The sequence below is a fragment of the Triticum urartu genome, chromosome 6A (genome assembly GCF_056163025.1).
Source record: "Triticum urartu cultivar PI428250 chromosome 6A, HENAU_Tu73, whole genome shotgun sequence".
In the NCBI taxonomy this organism is placed as follows: domain Eukaryota; kingdom Viridiplantae; phylum Streptophyta; class Magnoliopsida; order Poales; family Poaceae; genus Triticum; species Triticum urartu.
Window position 1 is genome coordinate 54,986,390 of NC_141878.1, and position 18,349 is coordinate 55,004,738.

The window sequence follows — 18,349 nt, forward strand, 5'->3', positions numbered from 1 at the left end:
GTCTTGACTTGTGCGTAGATCTCCCCGACAACGGCGCCAGAAATCCTTATTGCTACCTCTTGAGCATGTGTTTGTTTTCCCTTGAAGAGGAAAGGGTGATGCAGCAAAGTAGCGTAAGTATTTCCCTCAGTTTTTGAGAACCAAGGTATCAATCCAGTAGGAGACTACACGCAAATCGCCTAGTACCTGCACAAACAATCAAGAACCTTGCAACCAATGTGATAAAGGTGTTGTCAATCCCTTCAATGGCCACTTGCAAAAGTGAGATCTGATAAAGATAATAAGATAAATATTTTTGGTATTTTTGTTGTATAGATTGAAAGTAAAGATTGCAAAATAAATAGTAAACTAGAATTGTAGATTGGAAAATTATATGATGTAAAGTAGACCCAGGGGCCGTAGGTTTCACTAGTGGCTTCTCTCAAGATAGCATATGTTACGGTGGGTAAACAAATTACTGTCGAGCAATTGATAGAAAAGGGCATAGTTATGAGAATATCTAGGCATGATCATGAACATAGGCATCACGTCCGTGACAAAGTAGACAGAAACGATTCTGCATCTACTACTATTACTCCACACATCGACCGCTATCTAGCATGCATCTAGAGTATTAAGTTCATAAGAACAGAGTAACGCATTAGGCAAGATGACATGATGTAGAGGGATAAACTCAAGTAATATGATATAAACTCCTTTTTATCCTCGATGGCAACAATACAATACGTGACTTTTCTGCCCCTGCTATCACTAGGAAAGGACACTGCAAGATTGAACCCAAAGCTAAGCACTTCTCCCATTGCAAGAAAGATCAATCTAGTAGGCCCAACAAAACAGATAATTCGAAGAGACTTTCAAAGATATTAAATCATGCATATAAGAATTCAAAGAAGAATCGAATATTGTTCATAGATAATCTTAATCATAAACCAAACAATTCATCAGATCTCGACAAACACACCGCAAAAAGAATTACATCGAACAGATCTCCAAGAAGATCGAGAAGAAATTTGTATTGATATCCAAAGAGATAGAAGAAGTCATCTAGCTAATAACTATGGACCCGAAGGTCTGTGGTAAACTACTCACACATCATCGGACAGGCTATGGTGTTGATGTAGAAGCCCTCCGTGATCGAATCCCCCTCCGATGGAACGCCAGAAAAGGCCTCAAGATAGGATCTCATGGGTACAGAAGGTTGCGGCAGTGGAAAAGGTGTTTCGTGGCTCTCCCCGATCGTTTCAGGGTATAAGAGTATATATAGGCGAAAGAAGTAGGTCGGTGGAGCTGCGAGGGGCCCATGAGGGTGGGGGCGCACCTTCCTACCTCGTGGCCGCCTCGTGGCTTCCTTGACCTTGCTACGTCTTGCGCTTGCGTTGGTTTTCCCCGAAGAGGAAGGGATGATGCAGCAGAGTAGCGTAAGTATTTCCCTCAGTTTTTGAGAACCAAGGTATCAATCCAGTAGGAGGCCACGCTCAAGTCCCTCGTACCTGCACAAAACGATAGCTACTCGCAACCAACGCGATTAGGGGTTGTCAATCACTTCACGGTCACTTACGAGAGTGAGATCTGATAGATATAACATGTTTGGTATTTTTGGTATAAAGATGCAAAGTAAAAAGTAATGGCAAAGTAAAAAAGCAAAGCAAGATTAAAGTGATGGAGATTGATATGATGAGAATAGACCCGGGGGCCATAGGTTTCACTAGCGGGTTCTCTCAAGGGCATAAGTATTCTACTGTGGGTGAACAAATTACTGTTGAGCAATTGACAGAATTGAGGATAGTTATGAGAATATCTAGGCATGATCATGTATATAGGCATCGCGTCCGTGACAAGTAGACCAAAACGATTCTGCATCTACTACTATTACTCCACTCATCGACCGCTATCCAGCATGCATCTAGAGTATTAAGTTAAAAACAAAGTAACGCTTTAAGCAAGATGACATGATGTAGAGAGATAAATTCATGCAATATGAAATAAACCCCATCTTGTTATCCTCGATTGCAATGATGCAATACGTTCCTTGTTGCCCGTTCTGTCACTGGGAAAGGACACCGCAAGATCGAACCCAAAGCCAAGCACTTCTCCCATGGCAAGAACTACCAATCTAGTTGGCCAAACCAAAGAGATAATTCGAAGAGACTTGCAAAGATAACCAATCATACATAAAAGAATTCAGAGAAGATTCAAATATTATTCATAGATAGACTTGATCATAAACCCACAATTCATCGGTCCCAACAAACACACCGCAAAAAGAAGATTACATCGAATAGATCTCCACAAGAGAGGGGGAGAACTTTGTATTGAGATCCAAAAAGAGAGAAGAAGCCATCTAGCTACTAACTATGGACCCGAAGGTCTGAGGTAAACTACTCACACTTCATCGGAGAGGCTATGATGATGTAGAAGCTCTCCGTGATGACGGCCCTCTTCCGGCGGAGCTCCGGAACAGGCCCCAAGATGGGATCTCGTGGATACAGAAAGTTGTGGCGGTGGAATTAGGTTTTTGGCTCCTCTTCTGATCGTTTGGGGTACATATGTATATATAGGAGGAAGGAGTACGTCGGTGGAGCTTCGGTGGGCCCACGAGGCAGGGGGCGCGCCCTAGGGGGGGCCCACCCTCGTGACCGCCTCTTTTGTTCCTTGGCGTAGGGTCCAAGTCTCCTGGATCACGTTCGGTGAGAAAATCACGTTCCCGAAGGTTTTATTCCGTTTGGACTCCGTTTGATATTATGTTTCTTCGAAACACTGAAATAGGCAAAAAACAGCAATTCTGGGCTGGGCCTCCGATTAATAGGTTAGTCCCAAAAATAATATAAAAGTGGAAAATAAAGCCCAATATAGTCCAAAACAGTAGATAATATAGCATGGAGCAATCAAAAATTATAGATACATTGGAGACGTATCAGACCTCCACTCCAAGTCTCCTGGATTGCATTTGTTCCAAAAAAGATCCTCGTGAAGGTTTCATTCCGTTTGGATTCCGTTTGATATTCCTTTTCTGCGAAACACTGAAATAGGCAAAAAGCAGCAATTTGCACTAGGCCTTTGGTTAATAGGTTAGTCCCAAAAATAATATAAAAAGGTATATTAAAGCCCATTAAACATCCAAAACAGATAACATAATAGCATGAAACAATCAAAAATTATAGATACGTTGGAGACGTATCAAGCATCCCCAAGCTTAATTCCTGCTAGTCCTCGAGTAGGTAAATGATAAAAACAGAATTTTTGATGTGGAATACTACCTAACATAATTGTCTCTAATTTTCTTTATTATGGCATGAATGTTCAGATCCAAAAGATTCAAGACAAAAGTTTAATATTGACATAAAAATAATAATACTTCGAGCATACTAACTAAGCAATTATGTCTTCTCAAAATAAATGGCCAAAGAAAGCTTATCCCTACAAAATCATAAAGTTTGGCTATGCTTCATTTTCGTCACACAAAAATGCTCTCATCATGCACAAACTCGATGAGAAGCCAAGCAATTGTTTCATACTTTAGTAATCTCAAACTTTTTACAACTTTCACGCAATACATGAGCATGAGCCATGGACATAGCACTATGGGTGTAATAGAATATAATGATGGGGGTTGTGTGGAGAAGACAAAAAAGGAGAAAGTCTCACATTGACGCAGCTAATCAACGGGCTATGGAGATGCCCATCAATTGATGTCAGTGCGAGGAGTAGGGATTGCCATGCAACGGATGCACTAGAGCTATAAATGTATGAAAGCTCAACAAAAAGAAACTAAGTGGGTGTGCATCCAACTTGCTTGCTCACGAAGACCTAGTGCATTTGAGGAAGCCCATTGTTTGAATATACAAGCCTATTCTATAATAAAAAATTCCTACTAGTATATGAAAATGACAATATAAGAGATTCTCTATCATGAAGATTATGGTGCTACTTTGAAGCACAAGTGTGGAAAAAAGGATAGTAGCATTGTCCCTTTTTTTTCTTTTTTTATTTGGCCTTTTTTTTGGCCTTTCTTTTTTTCTTTTTTTGGGACAATTCTGTATTAATGATGAGCATCACACTTCTATTTATTTACAACTCAAAGATTACAACTAGATACTAAAACAAAGTATGACTCTATATAAATGCCTCCGGCGGTGTACCGGGATGGGCAATGAATCAAGAGTGACATGTATCAAATTATGCATGGTGGCTTTGCCACAAATACGATCTCAACTACATGATCATGCAAGGCAATATGAAAATGATGAAGCGTGTCATAATAATGGAATGGCGGAAAGTTGCATGGCAATATATCTCGGAATGGCTATGGAAATGCCATAATAAGTAGGTATGGTGGCTGTTTTGAGGAAGATATAAGGAGGTTTATGTGTGATAGAGCGTATCATATCACGGGGGTTGAATGCACCGGCGAAGTTTGCACCAACCCTCAAGGTGAGAAAGGGCAATGCACGGTACCGAAGAGGCTAGCAATGATGGAAAGGTGAGAGTGTGTATAATCCATGGACTCAACATTAGTCATAAAGAACATACATACTTATTGCAAAAATCTACAAGTCATCAAAACCAGGAATTATGCGCATGATCCTAGGGGATAGATTGGTTGGAAAAGACCATCGCTCATCCCCGACCGCCACTCATAAGGAAGACAATCAATAAATAAATCAGGATACCACTCCAAGTCTCCTGGATTGCGTTTGTTCCAAGAAAGATCCTCGTGAAGGTTTCATTCCGTTTGGATTTCGTTTGATATTCCTTTTCTACGAAACACTGAAATAGGCAAAAAAACAACAATTTGCACTGGGCCTTCGATTAATAGGTTAGTCCAAAAAATAATATAAAAAGGTATATTAAAGCCCATTAAACATTCAAAACAGATAATATAATAGCATGGAACAATAAAAAATCATAGATACGTTGGAGACGTATCAGTAGCCGAGACGGCTACAGCTGCTGCCTGATGGCAGCTGCAAATGCCGAGAGCACTCGAGCTGCTGTCCGTGCCGCTGATGTCGCCCTGGCCCCGGTCGAGGCCATCCATGCCAAGATCGAGGATGCACATGCCAAGATATTACAGGCCACCTCAGACTCCAGCATGCAACCCACGTCTGAAAAGGCGGCGGTGGCCATCGAGCACCTACTTCCTCATGAGGTCGCCAAGCGGGAGCTAGAGATGCAGGAGGCGGCGGAAATTGAGGAGCGCCAGGAGGAGGAGTTGCGCTTGGCCGAGGTCGAGGTAGAGAAGAGTTTGTCCGTCGAGGATTCGGCGGTGGAGTACCAACGCGAACTCTGGCCCAGCCACTACTACGAGTACTGCAACCTTGAGGGCGGCATCGAGGACGAGCACGTGGACGCGGTCTACTTCAGCAGGGGGACCACTACAAAAAAACGACACATCTGTGACATTTTGGGCCGAACGATTTTTTTTCTGTCATACATGTGACACTTCTATGACGATAATTGTGAAAAAACCCGGTATCATCGTAGATGTGGTGGTCTCCTACTTCTATGACAAAAAATCATGACAGAAAATGGGCTTTTCATCCTGGGCAGGCCGGAGACGCAGTTGCATGACATTCTTTGGGCCGTCCATGACGGAAAAAACCATGGTAGAAGCAAGGGGGAGGAAAATTTCGGGGAGTTCCCTGTTACGGTGGGAGGTCGGGGGCCGAGCGATGCGCGTTTCTCTCGTACACGTACGCACGTGTGTGCGAGGCGTTGGCTCTAACTAAACCCGAGGGAGGCGTTGGGCTCTAACTGAACCCGAGCAATTGCACTGCAGGCTACGCGTTACTGAACCCGAGCAATCGATCGATGGCTGTTAACTGAACCTGATCGAGTGATTCCTTCGCTACTACTGCTAACTGAAGCCGATCGATGCTGCCTTTGGGATGAACAGTGAGCGTTGCAGGTTTTTTTTGGATGGACAGTGAGCGGTGGCGTTGCTTCTGGATGAACAGGACCCGTTGGTGTGGTGGAGGGCCGGATGAACAGTAGACGGTGGAGGGGTGCCCGTGGAGGGATGGTTGAACAAGACCCCATGGTGTGGAGGGCTGGATGAACAGTAGACGGTGGATGGGTGGTTGAACAGTAGCCGGTGGAGTAGCACGCGGTGGAGGCTGGATAAACAGGAGCCCGTGGTGGCTGGAGGAGGTCGACGGTAGCCCGTGGAGGCTGGAGGAAGTCGACGGTGGAGATGAACAGTATCCCGTGGAGTCCCGTTTTGCGGTACGCCACACCCCTCCCGATGAACAGGACCTCCGTTTCGACCGTAGGAGGTCCGTTTCGTCCGTTTTGCAGTACTCCACACCCCTCCCGATCAACAGGAGCCCCGTTTCGACCGTAGGAGGTCCGTTTCCTCCTTTGTGCGGTACGCCACACCCCTCCCGATCAACAGGACCCCCGTTTTGACTGTAGGAGGTCCATTTCCTCCGTTCTGCGGTACGCCAGGCCTCGTTTCCATCGCCTGTTCCGTCCAAGCCCTCCCGGTGAACACGGCCACGCATTCCGTTCCGACCTAGCGGGTTGGCTCCCATGCGTTCCATTGCCTCCAGATGAACACAAGGCATTCCGTTGCCTCCCGATGAACACGATGCATTCCGTTGGCTCCCCATGAACACGACGCATTCCGTTGCCTCCACATGAACACGACGACGACGTTGTTTCTCCGTTCTGACCCAGCCATGTACATGAGCCCTCGCCGTACGTATGCGCGAGTAGGCGTTCGAGACCCCTCCTGTATGTACACATACGTGGCCGTATTTTCTTTCTTGCACCCTGGCCGCTGTACGTACGTGTACATGCTACGTGCGTGCCTCTACTACGACACGTGCGCGCCTCTACATCCACCAGTATATATGTATGTACACGTTCACGACAAGAATGACAACGCTACGTACGCTTTGACCAGGTGGGTCCCGACTGTCAGGCACTTCCTTGCGTGCGAAGATGTAGCTGGTGGGTCCCAGCAGTTACGGGGGCTAATCGTTTTTTTTGCCCGGACGCACTTCCATGCGTGCGAAGATGTAGCTGGTGGGTCCTAGAAGTCAGGTGGGTGAATCGTTTTTTTTGCCCGGACGCATTTCCTTGCGTGCGAAGATGTAGCTGGTGGGTCCCGACAGTCAGGGGGGAACGTTTTTTTTGCGAAATACAGTGGCCCGTCCGATGGGTCCCAACTGTTAGGTGGAGGAATCATTATTTTCCGTGTAATAAGGAGGCACTTCCTTGCTGCGGCCGTGGACCCAGCTGTCAGCCTCTCCACGTACAGTCCACGTCGGATGGAAGTCGTTCCTTGACCACGTTGACCACATCGCGCCGGGAGCACCAGGGCGGTGGACGACGACGAGGCCTAGGAAGGGGACAACGCGGAGCCGGGGAAGACGTGGCAGTGGAAGCCCGCGCGGAGAGGAGTACGAGGGCTCACTGGTTTAGCTGCGGTGTGAGGCTGCCGTCGCCGCAGGGCCTGGCCAGCGGTGGGAATAGTACGGGACGGTGAGGCCTCCGCGGCAGCACAGCCGGCCACGGGAGGCAGGAGCATGCGGCACGACCGGCGCTACTTTGGGCGGCTGGATCAAGAAGACCAGAGGTTGAAGAAGCACTATGGCCGTTGGATGGACATCGTACGGTCACTGGAGCTAGAATCGTTTATATTGACTAAGTTGACAAAGCCCTCCGTCCCCGTCAACTTAGTAGGCCCACAAGTCAGCCTCCCACCAAGGTGGGTCCCATCTAGCAGGGGGTATTCATTTTTTGTGCGTAATAAGGAGGCACTTCCGGTGGGTCTGAGCTGACAGCAGGGGGAACGTTTTTTTCGCAAAATACGGTGGCCCGTCGGGTGGGTCCCAGTAGTCAGGGGCAAACGTTTTTTTCACGAAATACTGGTGGGCGTCCGGTGGGTCCCTGCTGTCATGTGGAGGAATAATTATTTTCCGCGTAATAAGGAGGCACTTCCTTGCGGCTGCCGTGGACCCAGCTGTTAGCCTCTCCACGTACAATATTCTTCTTATGGAACTCGGTCGTTGACCACATTGACCACGCCGCGCCGAGAGCACCACGGCGGTGGACGACGGCGAGGCCTAGGAAGGGGACGATGCGGAGCAGGGGAAGACGCGACAGTGGATGACCACGCGGGCAGGAGTACGAGGGTTCACTGGTTCGGCTGCGCTGCCGTCACCGCAGAATAACATGGGGTGTGGGTGAGGGAGTAGTATGGGGGCGGTGAGGCCTCCGCGGCAGCACAGCCGGCCACGGGGGGCCGGAGCAGGCGGCACGACCGGCGCTACTTTGGGCGGCTGGAGCAAGAAGACCAGAGGTTGAAGAAGCACTACGGCCATTGGATGGACATCGTACGGTCAGTCGAGCTAGAATCGTGCGTATTGACTAAGTTGACAAAGCCATTCGTCTCTGTCAACTTAGTAGGCCCACTATACTGGGTCCCAGCTAGCAGGGGGAGTATTCATTTTTTTGTGCGTAATAAGGAGGCACTTCCTTGCGTGCGAGGATATAGCTGGTGGGTCCGAGCTGTCAGCGGTGGTAACGTTTTTTTTTCGTGAAATACAGAGGCCCTTTCGGTGGGTCCCAGATGTCAGGTGGAGGAACCATTATTTTGTGCGTAATAAGAGGCATTTCCTTGTGTGCGGCCGTGGACCCAACTGTTAGCCTCTCCACGTACAGTCCACTTCAGATGCATGTCGGTCGTTGACCACGTTGACCACGCCACACCGAGAGCACCAGGGCGGTGGACGACGGCGAGGCCTAGGAAGAAACGACACGGAGGCAGGGAAGACTCGGCAGTTGTTTTTGTTTCCCACGCGGAGGGGAGTACGACTGTACAAGGGTTTACAGGTTCATCTGCCGTCGCCAGAGAATAACAGCAGGTGTGGGTGAGTAGAGGGATGGCTAGGCCAGCGATGGGAGTACGGTGGGGCGGTGAGGCCTGCGGGGCAGCACAGCCGGCCGCGGGGAGGAGGGAGCAGGCAGTCCCGCCGGCGCTTGTTTGAGGGGCTGGAGCGGGAAGAGCAGAGATTGAAGAAGCACGACGGCCGTTGGATGTGTTTAAAAAATGTACAACCCATTTCTCATTACTAATAGGCCATTTTGTCGGCCAGCCGAATGAAGCTCTCCTCGTCTGGAAAGATTTGCAGCCCAACAGGCCTGATAAAGCGACTTACTTGACAAATCATAAAAAACTGGGCTAGCCATTTTCAGAAAGAAAAAAACTACTGGGCTGGTCTGTGGTAAACATAAAAGAAAAGGCTGTCTAGACAGGCCAGAGTGGTCTCGCACAGCCCAGTTGACACCCTGCTTCCATCTCAAAAACAAATTAGATAAATGCCACTCCAATTATGGCGATTCATAAAAATTCCACTGCAATTTCCAAACTCTGAAAAATACCACTGCAATTTTTGCAAACTTTGAAAAACGCCACTTCAATTTGCAAACTTTGAAAAATGCCACTCCAGACTTCGAAAAATGCCACTAGAAATGGCATGAAATGGCATTTTTCAAAGTTTGGAAATAGCAGTGGCATTTCTCGGATACACCAGATTTGGAGTGGCATTTATCAAATAAACCCAAAACAAAAATAACTGGGCGATCTGCTGGGTCCCTGGTGTCAGCCGCTCGTTGTGCAATTATCTCATTTATTGACTACATTGACAATGGCATGGGACCCAGATGTGAGAAATCCACTAGGAGGAGCCATTTTTTTATTGGCTTGAAATAAGGAGGCACTTGCTTGCGTACTGCCATGACCTTTGTGGGTCCCTGCTGTTATCCTCTCCACATACAATCGTCTCCTGATTGTGTGCGCGTCAACTTGGTAGGCCCACAAGTCAGCCTCTAAACCCGTGGAGGACAAATACAACCCATTTAAAAAAGTAACAGCCCTTCCATACGTTCAAACGGAAAGTTCAACATTCAGAGCAAAGTAACATGTCTGATCCACATATAGAGTACTGAACTTCCATGTTGACAACCATCATAGCCAAGTAAACTATCTACTCCCACTAATACTCTAGTAGCGTACAAGTACTAACTTACTCTTAGCTAACTAGACGATGCCGGCCGCCATCTGTGGTACACGCTAAACACCGGCACCGGCGTCGTGCGCCTCGCCTCGGACTTGCAAGAGGTGCGATAGGGCGCGTTGCTCGCGCGCGTTGGCCCTTTCCATGCCAGCATGGTCCACCGAAGCTTCGGCTTCCAAGCGGGAAACCCACTTGACGAGCTGGTAGTGAAAATCAGCGTCGCGAACGCGTGTGTGCCCGACAGCCTACAGGGCTATTTGCCAGGCGCCGGCCTCCACGTAGTCGGCCCAGTTGCGGGCGCTCTGCTCGCGACTCAGAGCGTCGGTGCGCTGCTGCTCCATGTCCTGCTGGCGGCGCAAATCGGCGATACACTGCTCCTCCACCAGGAGGTCACACTCCAACAACTCCTGCTCCTCCGCCATGCGGTCACGCTCCAACAACTCCTCGATCTCTGCATTCCATCTCAAGACAGATAGAATGCCTCCTCCCTCCGTCTGCCTTCCGGTGAAAACCCGAACACTAGTTCCGGCGGTGACCGCCTCTGGTGTCGCCTACCGCGGACGGGCGGGGGCATGGCGGACGTGGCAAGCGACGTCGGGCCGGTGGGGGCTTATGAGGATATGGCGAGTTGGGTCACAGTGGCACCGGAGAAGGCCGGGTAACAATACTTATAGGCGGAAGTGTAACATCCCAAAATTCTAAATTTTGGAATGTTATAATAAACAGATAGATTGGATTGATTGATTGATTGATTGAAAGTGAGTGAATTCGATTTTTTTTGAAAGTTAAATGAGCGGGAATAAAAGGACTTTCCCAAACTTTCATCTTTGTTTTCAGATCTCCATGAATTCAAATTCTTTTCACCACAAAACCCTGAGAGAGAAGATGACATGACTTCTTCCATTTATTTAAATGAAAAGGGTTGTTGAAAATATTTGAATTTCATTTGATAATATTTTTCAATTCTGAAACTTTGCGCAACTCAATGATTTTCACGAGAGAAGATAAAATGACTTCTTCAAATTATGAAATATGAGTTGGGTGTTTCAAAGGATCAATTTCAAGGCCTTTTGGAATTAATTTCCAATTTGGATTTATTTGAGTTTTATTCAAATTATTTTTCTCCAAAAATAAAATGTATGGAAATTAGGGTAACATGATTCCCTACAACAGAAAATTGGAGAGAAATAAATTTGAAATCATTTTGGTATTTTAAAAATGATTTTTGTTGGATTTTAATAGACCAGTAGCACTCTTTGAATTATTAGAATTTGTGTGTATTTTATTTAATGCTAGAAAAATGTTCATGTCGTAGAAAATCTTTTTCTGAAAATTTTGATATATAATATGCCTATATAAAGTTTTATTTTATTTTCGTTTTTCAGTTTATGACATTCTGTAAAAAAAAGTGCACCGAGCGGCCGGCCCAAAAAAAAAAAGTGCACCGCGTGGCCGGCCGAAGGCCTTTAGGCCCATCGTCTCTTTTCTTCTCTGTTTCGTATATTTTCGTCTACGTTTAGTCCCACATTGCCTAGCCTTTGACCCCTAAGCCTCTTTTCCACCAATAAATATAGACCCATAGAGCCTCCAAAAATCATCCGATTCGGGTTAAATCAATATTTTGGTTTGACTAGATTCATTTAAGAAAAAATATATTTCTCCTCTCCCGCGCGACTTCTGGAAATTTATCTCTTCTCTCCAAAGTCGTCTTTTCTCTGCCTTATAAAGGTATCTTTCTTTGTTTTTTTTCTTCTTATACCTCCGTAGTTTATTATTTTTAGACTAATATGATAAAATAATTAGATTATCAATTAGTCTACGTATTTATACATTAGACCCTAGCCCGTAGCTATTTTTTCTTCCGTAAAACAGTTTGGCCCTGATTTTTCAAATAGCCATAACTTTTTACTCGTTTGCCCAAATCCAACGAAACCAACGCCCACTTCTTCGTTATGATCTCCTCTATCCAGTAATTCAACTCAAACATGTTTTTAAAAAATTTTAAAATTTGAATTAGATCAGATTTGAATTCAAACTTCTTTTGATCATATCTTTTTATCCATAACTCCGTTTCAGTTGATTCTTTTTGCAAATCGAAGCTCTTGACCTAAATTTTCTGATAAGGCCAAATTCACATAATTTTGGTACTGTTAGAAATTGTTTTATGTTGCAAGAGCTATTTGCTTGGTTTTGATGTTTTCCGAATCGTCTTCTTCGATCTTTCTGATCTTTTGAGTGATTGCTTATGTGTGGTTACTATTGCTTGCTTACGATAGATTGACCGGAGTGTGACGAGTAGATCTATCAAGAGTTTTGAGTGCGAATCATCTTCATCAACATTGCAGGAAAGTTCACACTTTTATCATATCCCCTTTCATACCCAGTTTTTATTGCATTAGATCAAACCTCCAACATTGCATGATTAGGATCTAATGAAATTGTGGGATGGGAAGTAGTTGATGAGGTAGGAACCTATTGCCCTGCATTCAAACCTTGGGAGTAACTATTACGTTATGCTTATATTGCCATTCTATGCTCGTAGACGTGGATTGGGTTTGACATTATTTCATGACAGATGTGGGCTTGTTAATTAATGGTTTACTTAAGGTGGCAACTTAAACACACATATGGGTGGATTGAGGCACCTGGGTATTCCAGGACTTGCCTGTTTTTCTTTTGGACCGCCACCCAGGCTCAAAGGGATCATAAGATTATTCATACTAGAAACTTCCGTGTGCAGCCACAAGCCATTATGGGCTCTGGCATAGTTGATTAAGTCGTGCGAACTCTTACAGGGTAGACTAGCAGATGTAGGGGAAAGTAGGTGTACCGGTCTATCCAACGTAAGGTGCTAGCGCTTCTGAAAGGCTATGTCTCGGTCATCCGTTTCTCAAACACCATGTAGTGCGAGAAAACCAACGGAGGAGATCGAGTCTTGTGGGGAAAAGTGCGCAAACCTCTGCAGAGTGTACAATCTAATCATGATTAGCCGTGTCCCCGGTTATGGACATCTTGAGTATCTAGTTCTTGGATTATCCTGTTGATCTCATCACGTTACTTTAAATGAATATTGTTGGGTTTTAATGATGTTACTTAATTGGGATTGAGAATGCTGTCAACCATTCTCAATGTTCAACAACCACCATGATAGTTAAATAAAATTTATTCCTTTGCAGTAGGGAAAAATTGGATTTTCGCAAAGACCTTATAACCATAGAGCTTTTCCACCAGCCAAATATGCATGTAGTGATAGCCATTGTTCATCATTCTCTATGGTGTGAATTTGCCAGTACATTCAATGTACTGACCCGTTTCGGGATGCAACGTCTCATGTTGCAGGTTTCTTACGACGAGTAAGTGATACGTTAGGGTTACGATTTCTACACTCAAATTTGCCGTTGGTGTTGATGGGAACCCGCAACCTTGTTACTTCCGCTATTTGGATTGGGGTAATAGTATTTACGTTACTTTTACATGTGATTTACCTCTGTTATAAATCCTCGAGTACTGTGTGTGTCAGCATACCGATCCAGGGATGACACTTAAGCACAGAGACTTGACCCATTCGGGTCGGGTCACTACAAGATGGTAGCGCGACGGTCATCAGAATTCAATGCATAATGGCTTAGCGCACCAGCTTGCCGTGCAAAACTAGAGAAACTGAAATTATGACTGTGCCATCTCGTCCCGTATGGGTCGCACGCCGGCATGGCGGTCAAACGAGTGCACTCGAATCATCTCCCTCCTTGTCAATAATGATTCCACGGATTTAAAAAGGCCGCAACAATCAAAGCGTATCTTTTTTCGCATCAGTGAGCTGCCTTAATTACGGCCGGCTGCATGCATGCACTCAGAACCGCTCGCAGGCAATACGCGAAGTAGCATGCAACGAGTCGCAGCCGAGGGCACGCATGCAACCACTTAAATCGCTGGAATTATTACGTGTTGCTCCTCACAGTGAAGTGACAAGACCCTGTGCCAGAGATGACACCTGAGTATAGGCGCCGTGTTCGGCATACCATAGTCAGCCTCACCGTTTGCAGTCACTATCATCATGGCTGTAGAGCTAGCCTGCTTACAACTAGCCCTGTTCGACATAATTTCCTGTGTGTAGATGCCCGTGCATTGCACGGAACACCAAGATTGGGGGTGGACGGCTCTGGTAGCGGCCATCGCGCTAGATTTTTCCACGGCCTTCTAGATGTGGTGGGGAGGAGATATGGCTGATTGTGAGAGACAAGGAGTTGTTTGTAAATAGGGAACAAGTGCGGGCATCTTTTTGCAAAAATGGAGAAGCTTGGTTTGTATGCGTCAGATCTAGATCCGACGGCTATAGGTGAATGATGGGAGGCACAACATCATCACCAACTCAGGACCTCTTTGATTCACAGGATTTCGAAAAGCAGGAATAGGACACGGCAATATTACAAGTTTCAAACTAATATTACAAATGTTAGGAGTAATGCTGCACCTACAAAGTGGGAATTACTAGGAAGTTTACGTAAGAACTTTTGTTACTTTAGATGGATGTAGCATTATCGTACAAACTAAAATCCACCGCCCTGACAAGTCACTAATGGGCAAATAAATTTTCGAGTCTCTGGCCACTTGATATTTCAAAAGAAAAAATCAGCTTATGCGGAGACTTTGTCATTTAGGCTTAGACGCTTGCGGTGATCAGCACGCCATTCATTGTTGCGCCAGAGAACGCCAAACCTCATTACCTTGAGCACACTTTCCTCCAGAACAAAGAACCTGGCCAATTTAATCTCAGATGTGCTGCCTCGGTAGTCGATCAAATCAATTTCTGTAAGATGGAGATCAAGGCATTCGATGATATTGTTATAGTGCAGCACATTTTTCACTTTAGCGTATTTTTTTATCAGCAAAAGAAGAGAATATATTAGAGCTGCTGGCTGCATAAGATTGCCGTGTCATCAAGAGGTACCAATATCATTCGCTCATACGATAGGGTTGGCTGGCTAGTGATATTTTTTCACTCTCTCTCTCTCTCTCTCTCTCTCTCTCTCTCTCTCTCTCTTTCTGTTTCCTCTCATTTAACTAGGAGCACGTGAAGAGCTTGGGCATTTGTTGCCTTCCACTATGTGGCCGATGCCATATTTCGCAAAAGTATGCCACATAATATGCATCGATGTTAAATAAAAAGATTTTGGCACCGCTCTCGCGATGTGAGAGAGTTGGCACCGCTGTGCACACAGACCCACATGTATAAAAAATCAATCAAACCCACTACACCAGCCTCTCACTCTCCCAAACAAGTGTTTTTTATTGCCTCGGTCCTCTCTCTCTCCCACGCAGTGTTCTTTCATTGCGTGAGTTAATTTGGCACCAGAGCAAAGTAGGTGATCCAGATTGGGGCACCAGGTGAGCAATGGAGGGGCATCGATACCAAATGCATCACAAGTGAATTTGGCACATGTTTTGGCCGACATAGCCCACTTTTGTACTCCCTCCGTCCCAAAATTCTAGTCTTAAATTTGTCTAAATACGGATGTATCTAGTTACATTTTAGTGTTAGATACATCCGTATCTAAACAAATGTAAGACAAGAATTTTGGGACGGAGGGAATACTACCTCATATTTAGTATAAAATTTTGACCATAGATTTACCTAAGAAAATGCCAATGCATGTCACTAAAAATTACACCATTTGAAATTATGTTCAAATACGAATCCAACGGTATAGTTCTTTGTGACATGCATTAAAATTTTGTCAGTTAAATCTATGGTCAAATTTTGATACTACAAAATTGGAAGAGTAAACCAGGACGGAGGTGGTACTTGCTCTTAGGGTAACCATAGAGTTACTGGAGTAGTCTGAGTTACTTTCCACTATGACTAGCCTAGGCTACTATATTAGTACAGCATAAAAACGATGCAGGTGATCATGTGAGAAAAAAATACTAAAAACATTTCTTTTGGTGCAGTGCGTAGATGCTGTTTTGAACACTACACTTGTCATCGTAATTTGGGAAAATTGCGAAAAAATTGAGCTACGTTGTGATTACCGTTTACATATAGGAAAGAAGTTTCACCTCGATGAGTAGCTTCTCCGTGCATGGAAAACATGTAAGGAATCCAACAACTTGATCCAGATTGGGACCGATACATTTTAGTGCTAAGATCTTCACTGTGCGCATGGACTGGGTCAAGCTTGTGGGAATCATTTTCTGGTTGACGGTCGTAAATACATCAAGAAGAAATTTAAAAATGTGAATTTCAAGAAGATGGAGAAGAAGATGAGTGCAGTACCTGAATGATTACGGATCCAATAAACAGTTCGGAGAATTTGGCAGACGAGTACACCAACACTGTCAATGTCGGCGCGTCAATGACCCTGATTTTTGTTGGACCTTCTAGATCCGATACAAGCAATCTCTCAAGGAAAGGCGCATTCTCAATGACCATAACGTGGAACAGCTGGAGTGATCTCTTCCCAATTGATGTCTTGTTGCAGGGCCAACAAGACACATAAATCCATCGGAGATTCGTTGAGGCGATGTGGAGGCTAATGAACCCGTGGATCTGCTCAAGATGAAGGTACTCGAGTGCAGTACAGCTGCGGAGCAGGTGCTCCATAGCCTTCTTCGAGATGACAACATCGAAGAGTTCGAGCTGCTTGAGTTGAGGGAGAAGAAGGGCGAGCGCGACATTAATCTGGGGAAGATAGCAAGAGCTGAAGTTGTCGCGATGCAGCGTTGGCTTGAGGCGGAGCGCGGACGGCGGCAGAGAGCGACATCGTCCAGCTTCAAAGCTGAGCTCCTCGAGCTGATCTAGGGCGGGGGATAAGAACCACTCGTCGAACTTGGGTTGGACCTTGCAGTTGGTACTGAACATGTGGATGTCAAGGCGTCTGGCTGGCCCAGGGTGCGATGAAAGGATCTTGGAGACTACGGCCATGCGTTTTCAATCCCCGTCGTAGAGGCAGTTATCGACACTGAGGTTGAGGGGGACGCAGCGCCAGAGGGGGCGCCACCGCCGGGAGAGCAGGGCGTCCGCACGACAGATTTGGTGGGGAGGAGGCCGATGATAACGAGCAGCATGTCATCGGGGAGGCTGCTGATGAAGTCCAGGCTCGCCGGATGCGGTTTTGGCTTGAGCCGCCTCCGCTTGTTGGCTGCCTCGCCGTCCATCTCAACCAGCGGCGACGCCGGTGTACACGTGTGCTGGTGTGTGTTGTGTGCTGGGTGTGCGCGAGTGTGTCCTTCTGTGCATGCCGCCGCGCAGTGGTGAATTGTGCGCGAGTACGTCCTTCGCGCGCAAGAAGTTTGTCCTCAATGTGCCCTCAATTTACTAGCGTGCGGGGTGCTACCCCGAGTGGTTTTAACTTTGTTTACTTCACCGCGTGTCAGATGGGCCTCTAGTTTACTTATTTTCACCCACTGCCACATGGTCCAGTACACGAAGATACGGAACCCGAGCTGACAAGGCAGCATGTGGATTGGTTGACCGGTCAACTAAACAATATACGGAGCTATACGCTGACACAGTGAGCGTATAATTCGTCGGTATAGAGAGTTCGAGTGAGAGGGGAGGCCCATGAGAGATAGCAGAGAGAGAGAGAAAGGGCTGCTCCCTCCGTTTGATAATGTAGTTCCAACATTTTTTAATGTCAAACTTTTGAAACTTTGACCAAGTTTATAGAGAAATTATTTATATCTACAATACCAAAGATAAATGATAGTATGGAATAAGTACATGTTGTGATGAATCTAATGATCGTTCCAGATGTAAATGTTTTTATCCACATATACCTGGTCAAACTTTTCTGAGGTTTGACTTTTTAAAACATCCATATGCTTGTGGATGTGACAATGTCCCTAACTAGAGAGAGAGAGAGAGAGATTGAAAAAGTGTGTGTGCATGTGTGAAAGAGACATGGACAACACACGATAAAAGTAGAGAAAAAGCGTGCGTGTCTTATGCAAACATATCACACATGCATCTTCGATAACGGAGGCAAGGTGAGGAGATAGTGTGTCGTTGTTTGGAACCGACAGAGCAAGACCCCTAGCACGTGGCCAAGAGGGGTTTAACAAACAAGGGAGAGAGGTCGAGAGAGACGTATGGAGAAAATGCAGACATGGGGAGGAGAGCATGTATATTTGTCATAGAGAGATCCCCTGGAGATCGTGATGGGACTACATGGGTGGGACATCGAGTGACAAGGTATGTGCGCGATAGAAGATGCCCCGAGAGTTATCGAGATAGACGTATGGATGGAAGGAGACAATACGTGTGTTCCTGATGGCTAGTAAGAGATAATCATACTTAGGAGGGGGGAGTGCTTGCGCCTATTATG